This window comes from Elephas maximus, chromosome 12 (genome assembly GCF_024166365.1).
Source record: "Elephas maximus indicus isolate mEleMax1 chromosome 12, mEleMax1 primary haplotype, whole genome shotgun sequence".
Taxonomy (NCBI): domain Eukaryota; kingdom Metazoa; phylum Chordata; class Mammalia; order Proboscidea; family Elephantidae; genus Elephas; species Elephas maximus.
In genome coordinates this window covers 92,679,951-92,696,376 of record NC_064830.1, presented here as the reverse complement: position 1 = coordinate 92,696,376, position 16,426 = coordinate 92,679,951, and positions in this window count along the sequence as shown.

Below are 16,426 nucleotides of genomic sequence, written 5' to 3'. Positions count from 1 at the left end.
GTGAACACGGAAGCCAAAAGAAAGAGCCCTGGGAAGACAGGAAGGACAAACAGGTGGGAATGCACCAGAGAAGACCCTCGAGAAGGTAGATGGGGTTCCACCACCGCCGCCCTCCCTACTCTATCCTCTCCAGTGTTTGCCTATGGAGCCACAGGTTTAATAGTACATATTAAAGACCCCATGGTGTGGGAGAAAACCTGATAGAAGTCAAAATGCAAGACCATGTGTTAAATGGCCTTATAGAACTATAAAGTAATAAGAGACTCCCCAAAAGAAAAAGATTACTTCTGGGCATGTTAAAAATCTAATGCCCGCAGAATTAATGTTTGGTTTAAATGCTCTGATGTTTACTAAGCTTTCAGTGTCCTCGAAAATCGTCCCCAAATTCATTTCTTCACTACAAATTCCCTGATGTCTAATAAGATGTGAACTTGAATTGAAAGCTCTTCTTCATTCCTCATATTCATAAGGTTTTTTTTCTAGAATGAATTCTCAGATGATGAATCAGGCTTGATCCACACTCCTTGCATTTATAAAATTTCCCCAGTATGCATTTTCTGATGATGAGAAAGGGCTAAACTTCCTCCAAACACTATCCTACATGCTTTGCACCCATAGGTTTCCCTCCACGGTGAATGATCTGTGGTTGCCTCAAGTTTGAGTGCAGATTGAAGGTTTCCAGTCGTTACACTCACAGAGCCTCTCACCACTATGATTTCTCAGGTGCCTAAGAAGCTCCAAGCTCAGCCTGAAGGTTTTCCCCCACGCTTTATAACCATATGACTCTCTTTAGTGTGAATTCTCTGATGCTGAATAAGGGGTGAGCCTTGAATAAGATTTTCCACATTCAAAACATCTAAAATCTTTTCTCTTCGATACAAATTACCATATACTGAAGGAGTTTTCACTTCCCCCAAAAGGTCTTCCACAGGGACTACATTTCTAGGGTTTCTTTCCTGTATGAATTACATAATGCTGTTTAAGATTTGAACTCTGGCTGAAGGTCTTCCCACATTCATCACATTCAGAGAGTTTCTCTCCACTGCAAATATTCTTAGGTCTACTAAGATTTGAGCTTCTCCACAATGTTTTCCTACATTCCTTATATTCATGTGGTTTCTCTCTCCTTGCAAATTCTCTCTCCAGTGCAAATTCTCTGATGTTCAGTAAGAGGTGCACCTCAAATAAAAGTTCTCCACACTCGTTACATTTAGTGTTATCTCCAGCATGAGTCCTGTGTCATTATGTTCTGAATTCTGCTTAATACTTGGTTATATCTATGAATTTCTCTTCTATAGAAACTGTCAGATATATAATAATCACTGAGCTCAGACTGCAATTTTTCCCACACTATCACACACAGTTTTCCTACTGCTGCTCCAGTTTTCTTCCATGTTCACTGACATCCCCAAACTCAAATATGTTGACAGAATCCCTTTGGCATCCTCTCATTGCAGCAATTGGTAGTCTCACTTCTACAAAACTTCCTGCTTTTCAGTCAACATCTTGTTCTCATTCTCAGTCTCACAAGAAAAACAACAAGGAATGAAATGTAACCATCACTGTACATGGAAGAGGGAAACTATTGGATTGGATATCCATGGAGTTTTAGATGCAAGCTTAAGGAAAGGAGTGCTATTGAGTATACATGTAGTATGATGGTATTTCTCTCTCAGAGCTACCGTTACCCGTTGCAGTCAAGTTCATTCCGGCTCATAGTGCCCCTATAGGACAGATTGGAACTGCCCCATAGGGTTTCCAAGGAATGGCTGATGGATTCGAACTGCCAACCTTTTGGTTAGCAGCCAAATGCTTAAACCACTGCACCACCAGGGCTTTGAGAGTTAGCACTTTATTTATCGTTATTTTTTCGATATGAAGACATTCTTCAGTAAAAATAGTTTTCATTTTTCTGGTCTAGAGTTGGTTGACAAGTATATGTATAATGTTTTTTCTTGTGATGGTGATAAGCCGATTTTACTGAAGACCTGTTCTTTGGTAGAGTCTAATCAGGGTTTCCTCCTTGACAACCTTGAAACAACTGATGACTGTCTTAGCTACTGAGGAGCTTGGAGAAAAAGCAATAAGACTAGAATATCTACATAGAAGGGGTTTAGGTGTGGTGATCTGGCTGAAAAGGAGTGGGGCAGACTAAGGAATTTAGCTTGAAGTTGCTCTACCTAGTAAGCATACAGATTTTAGTTAGACTGTTATATAACTGGGAGCCCCAGTGGGTGGAGCGGTTAAAAGCTTGGCTGCTAATCTAAAGGTCAGCAGTTCGAATCCACCAGTTGCTCCTTGGAAACCTTATGGGGCAGTTGTACTCTGTACTACAGGGTAGCTATGAGTCAGAATCCACTCAATGGCAGTGCGTATTATATAACCGAAGCCCTAGTGGCTCAATGGTTAAGAGCTGAGCTGCTAACCAAAAGGTCAGAGGTTCGAACCCACCAGCGACTCCACAGGAGAAAGGCCTGGCGATCTACTCGCACAAAGATTACACCCTAGGAAACCCAATGGGAGCAGTTCTACTCTGTCCTATAGGGTCACTATGGGTCAGAAGCTACCCAATGGCACACAACAACAACATTATGTAATTAAACAAAAAACAAAACCTATTGCCATCGAGTTGATTCTGACCCACAGCAATGCTATAGGACAGGGTAGGACAGCCTCCATAGGATTTTCAAGGCTACAAATCTTTATGGAAGCAGACTGCCACATTTTTCTCCTGCGGAGCTGCTGGTGAGTTCGAACTGCCGAACTTTTGGTTAGCAGCCGAGTGCTTAACCACTGCACCACCAGGACTCCTATTATATAGTTACTTGGGGGTGATTTGGGGAAGGGAAAGTTAATGGAGATTGTAGGGGGCTAAATCCTCCAAAGCCACTCCTGGTGCTGCCACGATCTACATCATCCCAATAATTTAAATTCTGGTCCAAAGGCAAAACCTTCAATAAGCATTCCTATCCCTAGGTAATCTTAAAGAACAATAAAAACAGTGGAGGATAATTAATTCATATTTGTAGTATCTTTAGACATTAAATAAGATATCAGTACATAAAGTCTTTAAGTACACTGAATGACTTCAAATATTTAACTGTTACTTTTTAGGTCTTGGGAGGCAGGCGCTAGGAATGCTGACCCTAGATTAGATGAGTCAACTCTAGACTCATTTTTCTACCAATAATCTGCACATGCTTGATAAATATTTGCTAAATGAACAGGTGAATGCATGAATGAATGAATATGGACTTTCTCTTGTACCTCAACTCTTCTATTTGGTAGAAAACATTGTTGAATTTGTTGGAGGTTACAGAAAACAAGCTAAAGGGAAAAAAAAGGGGAGATTTCCTGACTCCTATTTGATCTTTACCCAAGTGTTCTCGGTGGTACAAAGAGAGGCAATCATCTATTTTACTTAGTGGTTGGATAGTATCCTCCAAAAATTCATATCCAACCAGAACCTCAGGATGTGACCTTGCTTGGAAATGGGTCTGTTACGGATTGAATTGTGTCTCCCAAAAATGTGTGTCAACTTGACTAGGCCATGATTCCCAGTATTGTGTGGTTGTCCACCATTTTGTGATCTGATTTTCCTAAGTGTTGTAAATCCTACCTCTATTATGTTAATGAGGCAGGATTAGAGGCAGTTATGTTAATGAGGCAGGACTCAATCCACAGGATTAGGTTGTATCTTGAGTCAATCTCTTTTGAGATATTAAAGAGAGAAGCCAACAGAGAGAAGGACCCCATACCAACAAGAAAGTAGTGCCAGGAGCAGAGTGTGTCCTTTGGACCTGGGGTCCTTGTGCTGAGAAGCTCCTAGACCAGGGGAAGATTGATGACAAGGACCTTCCTCCAGTGCTGACAGAGAGAGAAAACTTTCCCCTGGAGCCGATGCCCTGAATTCGAACTTCTAACCTACTAGACTGTGAGAGAATAAGTTTCTGTTTGTTAAAGCCATCCATTTGTGGTATTTCTGTTATAGCAGCACTAGGTAACTAAAACAGGGTCTTTGCAAATATAAATAGTTAAATTAAGATGAAGTCATACTGAACTAGGATGGGCCCTAAAGCCAATGACTGATGTCTATATAAGAGAAAGGAACAAAAGATTCAGACATAGAGACACAGAAGGAAGACAGCCATGTGAAGATAGAGGCAGAAATTGGAGTGATACAGCTACAAGCCAAGGAATGCCAAGGATTGCCAGCAACCACCGGAATTAAGAAAGAGGCAAGGAAGGTTTCTTCCCTAGAGGCCCCAGAGGAAGCATGGCCCAGTCGACACCTTGATTTCAGTCTTCTAGCCTACAGAACTGTGAAAAAGTAAATTTCTGTTGTTTTAAGCACCCCAGTTTGTTACAGCAGCCCTAGGGTAGTAACACACTTGCTCAGCAAAGCGCTCCTTTATTAGCACTTGACATCAGGCTCAATCATTTATGTAATGATTTTGTCATTACATCATTCTTCTGTCACGAAGGCAAAGCAGACACAGAAAACAGTAGGAACCAAAGGAAGAGAACGGGAAGGGTGACCAAGAGGAAGCTAAGCTGAGAAGAAACAGAAACAGGAAGTTCAGGTGCAGAACCCAGGAACACAGAACAATGTTTTAGGGAGATGTTATATACTATCAGGAGACAGACAGGTTTTTAACCCACTTGGCCAAAAACTAGGCAAAAGGAAAAAGAATAAAAGTTATAGAAAAATTTGTTTAATTGAAAGGACATAAAAAATGGTAACTGTGACACCAAAAAATAGCATTTACTAAATAGACAATAAATAAGTTTTTTTAAGTGGTAACTTTGGTGAAGGGTAAGAGAGTACACAATACTGGGGAAGTCAGCACAACTTGAAAAAGGCACGGTCATGGACGCTTCATAGACACATCCAGACTCCCTGAGGGACCAAACTACTGGGCCGAGGGCTGGGGACTATGGTCTCAGGAGACAGCTAACTCAATTTGCATAACATAGTTTATAAAAAACCTGTTCTACATCCTACTTCGGTGAGTAATGTCTGAGGGCTTAGAAGCTTGAGAGCAGCCATCTAAGATACTCCACTGGTCCCAGCCTATCTGGAGCAAGGGAGAATAAAGGAAACCAAAGACACAGGGAAAAGATTAGTCAAAGCGCTAACGGACCACAACTGTCTTAGCCTCCACCAGCCTGAATTCAGCAGAATTGGATGGTGCTCGGATTCTACCACCAACTGCCCTGACAGGAATCAAAATGGAGGGTCCCGGACAGAGCTAACGAAAAATGTAGAACAAAATTCTAACTCACAAAAAAACCCAGACTTACTGGTCTGGCAAAGACTAAAGAAACCTGGAGACCCTTTTAACTCAGTAATGAGGTCACTCCTGAGGTTCCCCCTTCAGCCAAAGATCAGACAGGCCCATGAAACAAAATGAGCCTAAATGGGCCCACCAGCCCAGGGGAAAGGACAAGAAGGCAGGAGGGGACAGGAGAGCTGGTAATGGGGAACCCAAGGTCAAGAAGGGAAGGGTATTGACATGTTGTGGGGTTGGCAACCAAAGTCACAAAACAATATGTGTATTAATTGTTTAATGAGAAACTGATTTGCTCTGTAAATCAACTAAAGTAAAATTTAAAAAAAGAAGGAAAAGATAGCATTACTTATAATCTGTACCTTGTCATAATTTATAGATTGAAAATAAATTAATATATGAATTCAAATATTCCCCTTTTTGACTGAAATGTGCTCCTGAGAATCCTGCTGCAAAGCAGATCATATTTTCCCAGTGCATAAATTGCATTCTAGACTAGAGGCAGAGCGTCATCTAAACCATGGCTTTAAATAATAATATAGAGTGAGAGAAAATAATAAAAAATTCTAAAACTAGGCTCCAAATCCTACACAGTTGGCATAGAAAAAAGAGATCCTTACAATACGGGATGCCTTGCTATAATAAGTTCAGCACACAAACCAGGACTCTATTGTATCAAAATTTTGAGATGGTTAATATCAGCACCTACTTATATATAATAAACATTAAATGCTACACACACATGCACACACACACACACACACACACCTGTTGCCGTGGAGTCAATTCCAACTCATCACGACCCCAAAAGACAGAGTACAGCTGCCCCATAGGGTTTCCAAGGAGTGTCTGGTGGATTCAAACGGCTGACCTTTTGGCTAGCAGGCAGCTCTTAACCACTGTGCCACCAGGGTTCCTTAAATGCTACATTTACAATTTGGTTGGATTCTTTATATTCTGAAGGACTTTGAAGATGGCCCAGATCTTTTATAAAGTGCTGTCCAGGAAAGTCTAAACTGATGCCATCTTTTGCTCCTGACATATTTCTCTGTAACAAGCAGAAACATTCAGAATTACTGACCTTCCAGCTGTGCTCAAAGTCGAAATTGTTCTTTTCAAAACTAGTCAGTGCAGTATGAAGGTGTAAAGGAAAGCGATCTCCCATGTCCGGTCCTCTTGCTCTTCTTCTTTTCTTTTCTCTATAAATGGTGCTACATAAAGCCTCCACCATGATATAATTAACATTAGTAGAAAATTGTTTAATAAAAAATAGTGACACCGACTAGCCTCATTAATAATAATAAAAAAAAAATAGCCTCATTAATATACGCCACTAATTCAGAATTTTCTCTGAGAATTTCCTCTGACTTCAATAGGAGCTAGGCTATCTGGCCTCCTTTATTCATTCAATAAACGTATGTTGATGTCGTTGTTGTTACTTTTGTCGTTGCTGTTGTTGTTGTCACTAGGTGCCATCAAGTTAGGTGCAATCAACTCATAGTGACCCTATGGACAATAGAACAAAACACTGCTCAGTCCTGCACCATCCTCACAATCATTGCTATGTTTGAGAGTACTGTTGCACCCACTGGGTCAATACATCTCGTTCGTGGTCTTTCTCTTTTTCACTGACCTTCTGCCTTACCAGGCATGTTGTCCTTTTCCACGGACTAATCCCTCCTGATAACATGTCCAGGGTACTTGAGGTGAAGTCTCACTATTCTCGCTTTCAAGGTACACTCTGGCTGTACTTCTTCCAAGATAGACTTGTTCCTTCTTCTGGTGGTCCATGGTATATTCAATATTCTTGGCCAACACCATAATTCAAATGTATCAATTCTTCTTCGGGCTGCTTTATTCATTGTCCAGCTTTCACGTGCATGTGAGGTGATTGAAAATATCATGGCTTCGATCAGGCACACCTCAGTCCTCAGAGTGACATCTTTGCTTCTCAACACTTTAAAGAGGTCTTTTGCAGATTTGCCCAATGCAATACATTATTAGATTTCTTGACTGCTGCTTCCATGGGCATGGATTGTGGATCCAAGGAAAATGAAATCCTTGACAACTTCAATCTTTTCTCTGTTTATCATGATGTTGCTTGTTGGTCCAGTTGTGAGGATTTTTGTTTTCTTTATGTTGAGGTGTAATCCATACTGAAAGTTGTAGTCTGATCTTCATCAGTAAATGCTTCAAGTCCTCTTTGCTTTTTCAGCGAGCAAGGTTGTGTCATTTGCATATCACAGGTTGTTAATGAGTCTTCCTCCAATCTTGATGCTGTGTTCTTCTTTATACAGTCCAATTTCCCGGATTATTTGCTCAGCACACAGATTGAATGAGTACAGTACAGTGAAAGGTTGCAACTCTAACATACACCTTTCCTGGTTTTAAACTACACAGTATCCCCTTGTTCTGTTCCAACCACTGCCTCTTGGTCTATATATAGGTTCTACATATGCACAATTAAGTGTTCTGGAATTTCCATTCTTTGAAATATTATCCATAATTTGTTATGATGCATACAGTTGAATGCCTTCGCATAGTCAATAAAACACAGGTAAATATTTTTCTGGTATTCTCTGCTTTCAGTCAAGATCTATCTGATATCAGCAATGATATCCTTTATTCCACCTCCTCTTCTGAATCTGGCTTGAATTTCTGCCAGTTCCCTGTCAATGTACTGCTGCAATCACTTTTGAATTAACTTCAGCAACATTTTACTTGTATACGATATGAATGATATTGTTTGATAATTTTCACATTCTGTTGGATTGTCTTTCTTTGGAATGGGCACAAATATACATATCTTACAGTCAGTTGGCCAGGTAGCTGTCTTCCAAATTTCTTGGCATAGATGAGTAAGAACCTCCTGCGCTGCATCGTTTTGTTCAACCATTTCAACTGGTATTCTATCAGTTCCTGGAGCCTTATTTTTCACCGATGCCTTCAGTGCAGCTTGGACTTCTTCCTTCAATACCATCAGTTCTTGATCATATGCTACCTCCTAAAATAGTTGGACTTCGACCAACTCTTTTTGGTACAGTGACTCTGTGTATTGCTTCCATCTTCTTTTGATGCTTCCTGCGCCATTCAATATTTTCAGCTTGAGAAATGCCAAGTTTGTGCTTCCTTTTCGGTTTTCTAACTCCAGGTCTTTGCACATTTCTTGAGCTGCCCTTTGAAACACAGACGTGTTCGGCTCTTTTACTGCATTATTTCTTCCATTCGCCTTAACTACATTCAAGAGCAAATGTCAGAGTCTCTTCTGACATCCATTTTGGTCTTTCTTTCCCATCTTTTTAATAACCTTTTGCTTTTTTCATGTATGATCTCCTTGATGTTATCCCACAACTCGTTTGATCTTCAGTCATTAGTGCTCAATGCGTAAAATCTGTTCTTAAGATGGTCTCTAAATTCAAGTGATATATACTCGTGGTCGTATTTTGGCTTTCCCGGACTTGTTTTAATTTTCTTGAGCTTCAAGTTGAACTTGCATATGAGCAATTGGTGGTGAAATTGCCTCTTGGTCTTCAGGACACTTTCCTTGATCTCCTCCTACCTCTAATGCCAATTTCTTACTAGGTTCTTTTTCTCTCTCCTCTTCCTTTGCCTACTTCTTAAAGGTTGCTGACCCCCCAGGCTTCTAGGTCTCATCTGTGTTCTACCACTATTTCCCATTCTTCCTTCTACATATTTAGGAAATGGCACCATCTTCAATCTTACTCCAAGCTAGGAACCTAGGAACCATTATGGATTCCTCCTACTCCCTCATATCACATCCAACTGATTACCAAATCCTGCCCATTTTATAGAGAAACATTTTCTCCTTCTAGTACTTTCCTGTTACTTTTACTGCCAGGGCCTTAGCCATGGACTCTAGCCTGATCTATCACTGAAGGCTTCAAACTGGTCTCACTGACCCTCAGTACAACCTCTCCACTACAGAAGCAAGATTAGCTGCCTTAACAAACATGGCAGATCCTGTCCTTCCCCTCCTTAAAGCCATTTTCTCTCCCTAAAGAATGACATGTAAGTATCATAGCATAGTATGCAGGGCCTCTCTGATTTATTTTGCAGCCCCTTGTCCTGTCTTTCATCCATAACACACTCCCCCACACAGCAGACCACACACCTAGGTTGCTCCCTACTCCTGGAATGCCTTTTCTCACCTTCTCCACCTGACAGCCCTATCCTTTAAGACTCTATCTCAAATATCAACTCCTATATTTCTTCCCTGAAGACTTTCCTGACACCTCAGGCCAAATGGGTTAGCCCCTCCTGAATGTGCCCTTGATACTCCATTTGAAGGGTAACAATATCATTAACATTTATAGAAGGCTTACCATGTGTGCCAAGCGCTTTCCATGCATTAAGTCTCATTTATTCTTCCTAATAGGTACCTGAGGAAGATATTAGTATTATCATCCTGGTTTTTTAGCTGAAGAAACTGGAGCTTAGCCAGATCAGGCAAATTTACCACAATCACCAGTCAAGCAATTTGACTCCAGGCAGCACACTTTCCCACCCAGTGGTTCTCAAACTCCAGTCGCCTCAGGCTCACCTACAGGGCTTGTTAAAACACCCGCTGCTGGGCCCCAACCCTAGAATTTCTGATTCAGCCGGTCTGGGGTCCCAGATGACCCCTATCCTGGTGGACCTGCCGGTTCAGGGACTGCACTTCGAGAACCACTGTTTGAGGCCTTTCCCATCGGCATCACTTGGGAATTTGTTAGAAATACAGGATCACCGGTCTCACCGCAGAGCTACAGAATCAGAATATGCCTTTTTTTAAACAAGATCCCCAGGTGCCCATTAAAGTTTGTGTGATCTCATCATCCACTTTTGAACCAGAACGGACCCTCAAAAGGAGTCAACAGGTAAACTTTAATTTATAGAGAATATCTATTTTTTTTTTTTTTATTGGGGGAGGACCCCGATCACCCAGGGGCCATGCACAGGGGCAGCACGGCAAGACTCGGGTGCGTGGGGGCAAGGATCCTTCTTCAGGCTGAGCCGGGCGGGACGTCCAGCCCTAGGGTAGGGCGTGGGGCTGTACGAGCCCTGGCTTCCATCCCCTAAATCCTGGCAAATGCCAGCGGGGCGAAAGGGTGGGGCAGGTGGGGTTCGAGATTCAGAAGCCACTGCGCCCCTTCCCACCGAGCCGCGGCCGTCAACCCGCCCCCCAGGTCGTCTGCAGGGGGAAGGTGGGACAGGGACAAAGCCGCCTGCCAGGCCCCGGCTCCCCACGAAGGGCCGCTACTGCGCAGTCGCGGACGCCGCGCTCTCCCTCGGTGTCCTCCATCCCACCGAGCCCTCCTCCTAGAGCCGCCCCTGGTGAGGCAGCCCCTTTCCCCCTCCGTCCCTCCCGGGCCTACCCTGTAGCCACCCAGACATGTAGAGGTCCCGGAGGTTCTTCGCAGCCTTACTGGAACGCCTATCATTGCTCTTTTACACTCCCCACGAATGATTCTCGGATGCCAGTATTTTCACCGAGAGAACGAGGCGCGCTCCCTGTCCGCACAGAGCATTACAGGACAGGGTAAATGCTGTACCTGCAAGGAGCTGAGGGAGCGGGGCTGGGGAGGCGGGGTGCGGATAGAAGACTAGATAGTGTCCCTGGCCTAGCATCTGCCTGCCAGGTAGTAGGCACTCAGGTGTGTGTTTGGTGAATGGAGTTCGCCATTTGGCAGAGCATCACGAATAGAAGGGACAGCGTCTACAAAGGGGGCCTTCACGGCAATGCCAGCACATGCAGAGCGCGTGGGTGCCTGGAGAGGTAAGCAAAGGCGATCCTGAAGGGCTTCGTGTGCATGATAAGAAATTTGAGCAGCATCCAGAGTAGCCTAGACGGCATTTTAGTCAGGACAGATGAACTCTGGTTCGCATTTTAAAATACAGCTGGTAGCTAGGCTGTATTGGAGGAGGAAAAATCTGAAAGCTGTGGGAGCGCAGGTACAGGATGGAGGCGGGGATGACCTGACATTATAGATAGTAAAGCCTGCGAAAGCCCAAACCTGTGTAAGGTGGAAACATGTCAGAGAAGGGAAACTCCATTATTTTCCACTAACAGAGAGTGATAGAAAAGTAGTAAGACTGCACCGTGTCGAAGGTAGAAAACTTGGAGACGCCGAAAACCAGGCAGCCCGTTGAGTTCCAGGTCTCACAGGTTTATTCTTTAACAGTCTTCTCTCTTCCACTAAGATGTAACTTCTGTGAGAGCAAGGTCTCTGTCTGTTTAGTTCATTTATTTTACGGAGTACTTAGAAGAGTGTCTGGCTCATAACCAAAAAAAAAAAAAAAAATCAAACGCTTTGCCATAGAGTTGATTCTGACTCATGTTGACCTCATGTGTTAAAGAGTAGAACTGCTCTTGGCTGTAATCTTAAAAGGGAGCAGATTGCCAGGCCTTTCTTCCCCGGTACCTTTCTTTTGAGATACCACTCCGTGGGTTTTAACCACCAACCTTTAGGTTAGCAGTCGAGCACAAACCATTTGAGTGAATGAACTTGCAGCTGATAGGACTTCCTGTCTTAGTTATCTAGGGTCACTGTAACAGAAACACCACAAGTGGATGGCTTTAACAGATTCATTCTCTCATAGTCTAGTCGGCTAGAAGTCCGAATTCAGGGCACCAGCTTCAGGGGATGGCTTTCTCTCTCTATAGGCTCTGGAGAAGGGCCTTGCCACCCATCTTCCCCAGGTGTAGGACTTCTTAGAGCAGGAATCTTGGGCCTAAAGAACACACTTTGCTCCCAGCATTGCTTTCTTGGTGGTATGAGGTTCCCCTGTCTCTGGTCGATTCTCTTTTATATCTCAAAAGAGATTTGACTCAAGATACAACCTAATCTTGTAGATTGAGTCCTGCCTTATTAACATAACTGCCTCTAATCCTGCCTCATTAACATCATAGAGGTAGGAATTTACAACACAAAGAAAAACCACATCAGATGATAAAATGGTGGACAGTCACACAATACTCTAATCCTGCCTCATTAACATCATAGAGGTAGGAATTTACAACACAAAGAAAAACCACATCAGATGATAAAATGGTGGACAGTCACACAATACTGGGAATCATGGCCTAGCCTACTTAACACACATTTTTGGGGAACACAGTTTAATTCAAAACATTCCACCCCTTGGTCCTCCAAAATTCATGTCCTTGTCACATGTCAACACATTCACCCCATCATATCATAGCAAAAGTCTTAATTCAACTCCCAGTTCAAAATCCAAAAATTCTTCTTCATCTGTGAAATCTAGAATACAAGTTAACTGCTTCCCAAGTACAATGGTGGAACAGGCACAAACTAGGTATTTCCATTACAAGTGGGAGAATTTGGAGGGAAAGAAGGGATAACAGGCACCAAGCAAGTAAGCAGAACACATTACATTAGCTCTCAGGGTTTGAAAATAATCCTTTGTTCTCTGGCACAATTTACGCAATGGCTCTGCCTTCCATACTCTGGGTATTGACCATTCTTTGCAGATTCTGGAGAAGCCCTGGGCTTCAGCTCTGCCTTCCAGGCCCGCTGCAACGCAACTCGGTTTTGGATTGCCCCATTCTCCAAGTCCATCTAAATGTTGACTTTATTCACTTGGCTCCACAAGCCCTGTTCTGCCCCTTGGCCATGGCAGCCCCACCCCTTATCTTTGGGCAGTAGATCTGGTCCGGTCCCGCTGGCATTCGTGAACGGTAGCACCACACTCCACAACTGAGCTAGTGAAGATCTGACTCTTTGAAACATAGGAGGCCGTGGCTCCACCCTTTAAGGCCCCAGAGGCCATGGCCTTACCCTTTGAGACTGAGGCACCTCTGCTTCCTGTGTTCCTTGTTTCTTCAGCTTCTGCTTCCTGGTACCTTGACCTCTCGGCCCCTCAGCCTCACTGCCTTCACCTGCCCTGCTAGCACAAGTGTTCCAAAGCTCTTTAGCTCCATCTGTAAGTGCCTGGAGGCACCCTACTCTGCAGGAAGACTTTTGCACAAAGGCGCTCATCTCTCTCTCTCTTCGTGGGGTCAGCTCCAGCCCTGTCTCCCACTGGTCTCCTGATTCTGCTGTTGCTGTTTCTCTGCTGCCACTTCTCGCCATCTGTGCTGTCTCCAGTGTAACAGCTCTCTTCACTTCCTTCTAAGTCCTCGCCAGAATTGCCTTTGGTGGCCATAATTCCACGCAGCCTCTTCAAGGCAATCTAGGCTTTTAGTACTAGACTTTAAACCTCTTCCAGCCTCTATCCATTCAGTTTCAAATCCGCATCCACATTTTAGGTATCTGTTAGAGCAACACCCCCTCTCAGTACCAAATTCTTAGTTGTCTAGTATTCCTATAACAGAAATACCACAAGTGGATGGCTTTAGCAAACAGATTTATTCTCTCACAATCTAGTAGGCTAGAAGTCCAAATTCAGGGTGCCAGCTGCAGGGGAAGGCTTTCTCTCTGTGTCGGCTCTGGAGGAAGGTCCTTGTCATCAATTGTCCCCTGGTTTAGGAGCTTTTCGGCACAGGAACCTCAGATCCAAAGGACTCACTCTGCTCCCAGCATTGTTTTCTTGGTGGTGTGAGGTCCCCTGTCTCTCTGCTGGATTCTTTCTTTCATATCAAAAGAGATTGACTCAAAATACAACCTAATCCTGTAGATTGAGTCTTGGTTCGTTAACATAACTGCCTCTAATCCTGCCTCATTAACATCATAGAAGTAGGATTTACAACACAGAGGAAAATCACATCAGATGACAAAATGGTGGACTGTCACACAAAACTGGGAATCATGGCCTAGCCAAATTGACAGACATGTTGGGGGAACACAATTCAATCCATAACAATAACTAATGGACGAGTAGCTGAAACCGGCAAGTGGAAAAGACTGATTAGTGAAAATTGGAAGCACACAACTAGTGTACTCCTGTTGAGTGGGTGTTCGCTGAGCACTTCTCCTGGGCTAACTACTGAAAAGATGCTGAAGGGCAGAAGTCCAGAACATGCTCTGACTTCTGGTGAGGTCAGGAGAGGGTCCCAGAGCCCAGAATCTGCTAATAAATACTGATTCTAGGTTTTAGCCTCCAAACAAAAAATGTTAGTTTCCTTTTTGCCCACCTATGTAACCAAATTCGAGAAACACATATTTTGGGTTTTATTTTTATTACCATCCACCTAGATAGAATCCATATGAGTATGACTTTAAGGCTGTATATTATTCCATTATATTGATGAATCATCATTTAATAAAACCATTCCCTAGTGTTTTTGTTTGCTTAACTTCATGGATGATGCAGGAATTAATATCTTCACACGTTCCTTTTGAGGGGGAGGGAGGTTTGCTTTCTGCTGAATTATTTTTCCACAGGTGCAGATTACTAGCCAAATAATATTACGTCTTATAGCTGTTACTATATATCGCCACCTTGTTTTCCAAGTAATTAATAAGGACAACAGTAATAATTACAAATAGAGTATCTATTGGTGGTAGACACTGAGCTACAAACCAAATGTGAGCAAAACAGTCATAGACCCTGCCCTCAGAGAGCCTACAGTCTAGTACAGGAGGCAGGCATTAATTAGATAATCACACAAGTATTCCATTACAAACTGACAAATAGCATGAAATAAAAATACAGGCTGTTATCCAAGAGGCTGAAACCAGATTCACAATAATTTTAGCAGAAGAGGTGATGGTTTCGGGCGGAGGGGGGGGGTTGTTTCTAATTTCACCACTATAGTAGCTCAAAAACGTTTCTCAGGATTGCTTTTCCTGTTTTGGTTTTGAATTAACCTGAATTGTTCCTTTCCAATTCACCTTCCCAGTTCATCTATTGCTTAAGGGAAGTCGCGAATGATTCCTCTATTTTTTTTTGATGACAAGTTTCTTTAAAGATGAATCACTAGAGCTTACTTATGAACTTGTCCTAACCTTTCCTCCTATTTATCTCTTGTCTGATTTCTCCTATTCTGTGAGCACACAGCCCTGTCTCTCTCCTCTCAGCTGAAGAGGCAGCAGTAGCTGTTATGGACTGAATTATTTTCCCCCAAAATACGTGTTGTAAGTCTATGCCTGTGGTTATAATCCCATTTGGGAGTGGGCTGTCTTTGTTATGTTAATGAGGCAGGATTAATGTAGGGTGTATCTTGAGTCAATCTCTTTTAAGATATAAAAGAGATTAAATGCAAGCTAGCAAGCAGAGATGGGGGAAGGGAGATGGCAGGCCAGATGAAGATCACCCAGGAGCAGAGCTCAGAAGAGACAAGGATCTTCCTCCAGAGCCAACAAAGAGAGAAAGCCTTCCCCTGGAGCCGGCACCCATATCTCGCCTCCTAAATTTCTGTTTGTCATAGCCATCTACTTGTGGTATGTCTGTTATAGCAGTACTAGATAACTAAGAATCTGGTACCAGAACAGTGGGGTGCTACTCTAACAGATGCCAAAACTGTGGGAGTGGTTTTGGAATTAGGTAGCGGGTAGAGCCGGAAGAATTTTAAGGTGCTTTTTTTTTTTTTGGTAGTAAAAGTCCAAATTGCCTTGAATAACTGTTGGTAGAATTATGGACATCAAAGGCAATTCTGGTGAGGGCTCAGAAGGAAGTGAGAAGGCTGTAGAGAAAGTTCCTATCATCTTAGAGAATACATACGACACCATATGTATCCTAGGCATGCGGACTTCCAGTGTGCTGCCGGTAAGGCTTTAAAAGAAAACGATGAGCATGTGATTGGCCAAGGGAAGAAGGGTGATGTTCTGCAGTGGCAAAAAACTTGTCTGAATTATGTTCAAATTTTTGTTGGAAGGTAGAACTTGTAAGTGATGAACTTGGATATCTGGCTGAGATTTCTAAGCAAGATCTTAAAGAGGCTGCATGGTTCCTCCTTGCCACTTATAGTAAAATGTAGGAGTAAAGAAATGGGCTTAAAAATGAACTGTGAAAAATAAAAACTTAAAGATTTGGAGAGTTCTGTTGTATAAACTAAGGACACATGTCCTAGAATTTTCATCAATGACATGGCTACACAATCTTTTGCTAAAGAGGTTAAGCCTGTGACTGCCTCAGCAGCAAACCCATCAGCTTAGACCAAAGTGGACAGGGACAGGGCGAAAGGAAAGAAAGCTGTCTGTCTCTTGGAGTTCTACAGGCAGGAAACAGGCCAA